The sequence below is a fragment of the Tupaia chinensis genome, unplaced genomic scaffold, assembly GCF_000334495.1.
Source record: "Tupaia chinensis unplaced genomic scaffold, TupChi_1.0 Scaffold145685_1, whole genome shotgun sequence".
Taxonomy (NCBI): Eukaryota; Metazoa; Chordata; class Mammalia; order Scandentia; family Tupaiidae; genus Tupaia; species Tupaia belangeri.
Window position 1 is genome coordinate 3,767,168 of NW_006205542.1, and position 2,201 is coordinate 3,769,368.

The window sequence follows — 2,201 nt, forward strand, 5'->3', positions numbered from 1 at the left end:
GGTATATATTAAGTGGATACATACAATATCTTTCTTTCATATACTGGCTTGCTTCACTCAGCAACAGATCCTCCATATCTGACCACTTTCTATCAAATTGCAGGGTCTTGTTATTTTTTATGGCTGAGTAGTATTCCATAGAGTGTATATACCACACTTTTCCCATCCATTCATCTGTTTGTGGACATTTGAGTTGGTTCCAGTTCTTAGCAATTGTAAATAATGCTGCAATAAACATTGATGTGCAAGCACTTTTCCAACTGAGTGTTCTCCTGTCCTTTGGGTAGATACCCAGAAGTGGGATCGCTGGATCATATGGTAATTCTATTTGTAGATCTTTGAGGAACCTCCATATTGTTTTCCACAGTGGCTGAACCAGTTTACATTCCCACCAACAGTGTAGGAGGAGAGTTCCCTTTTTACTGGTGGAAACTATTGAAAGATTTTAAGCTGGAGAGCATCATTGTTGGATATAAATTTTGAAAGCATTCTCCTGGTTTCTGTGCAGAAAATAGACAAGAAGAGGCCAAGAATGGATGTTGTGGGGGCACCTAGGAAGTTATTGATGTAGGGCAAGCAAAAGATGATGTTGTCTTGAATAAGAGTCTTGAATGGCGATGGTGGACATGGAAAGAAGTTAAAAGAGACATGACCAGAAATAGAAACAAAACAACTTGCTGAATCATTGACTGTAGAGGGTGAAGAAGAGGGTGACCTTACGGATCAACCTTTGATTTTTGGCATGGGTAAGACTGACCCACTGTTAATATGGAGAACTATTGGACCTGATGCTAATATGGAGAGCTATAGTTTCTTTTGAACCCTCTATAATTGGAGTTTTGCTTCCAGCATTTTAGCCATACTCCTCTTATCATAGTTGTCAGCAATTTTCTTATATAGAGACGCAGTAGTTAATTCTCATCCCTCACGTTCTTCTCCTAGCAGAAGCATTGCACAGAGTTGGTGACTCTCTCCTTGAAATATTTTCTTAGTTAGACTCTAGTGGAACCTTCTCCAAGTTTTCTTTTTTAATATCACAACTGTTTCTTCTCAGCCTCATTTTTATATCTTTCTCATCTTTGCAGCCTTCACAAGTTAGAGGGACTCCAAGAGTTGAGTCATCAAACCATTTCTATCTATATCTATCATCTATCTATCTATCGATCATCTATCTATCTATCATCTATCTCTTTCTCTCTATCTCTATCATCTATCTATATCTATCTATTTCTCTATCATCTCTATATCTATCTCTCTATCTCTATCTATCTCTCTCTATAGCTATCTATCTATCTCTATATCTCTATATCTATCTATCTACCTATCTCTATATCTTTCTATCTATCTGTATCTATCTATCTATCTCTATATCTATCTATCTATCTATCTATCTATCTATCTATCTATCTATCTATCTATCTATCTATCTATCTATCTATCTATCTATCTATCTATCTATCTATCTATCTATCTATCTATCTATCTATCTATCTATCTATCTATCTATCTATCTATCTATCTATCTCTATATCTCTATATCTTTCTATCTATCTATCTATCTATCTATCTATCTATCTATCTATCTATCTATCTATCTATATCTGTCTATCATCTATATATATATTACTTCCTTCCTAGATAATTTCATCTAGGTTCTGGATTTACATTCAGCTGATCACTTCCACTATTCTTTTCCTGACTCCTTTTCTACCCAAGCCTGCTACTTCCATAGTCATTTCACACTTCTCCATATATGACCATTCCCTTCTTTCAGTTGCTCAGGTAAAAAATCTTGAAGTCATCCTTTCTTTCATGTCTCGATTGAATTAATCAGAAAACCATGAGGGCACACTGTTTGAAACATATCCAGAGTCCAGCCATAGCTCACCACCTGTCCTGTGACCATCCCCAAGCCAAGCTACCACCATTCCTCACCAAATTACTATAGCAGTTTCCAAATTGGAACCTTGCTGCTGCCCTTGTTCCAATGCAACTAACTTCGCAGAGTAGGTAAAACTGTCCTTTTAAAGAGGAAGCCAGTCATCCTTTCACTTAAAATATGCTGTGTCTTTCCACTTCATGCTGGGAAAAATAAAGTTAAGTTCTTACCAAGGCCTACTTGGCTCTGTATTATTTGGCTCTTTGCCGCCTGTCTAAGGTCTTCTCTCGTTACCCTGTATCTCTGTGCAGTACCTCCGTAG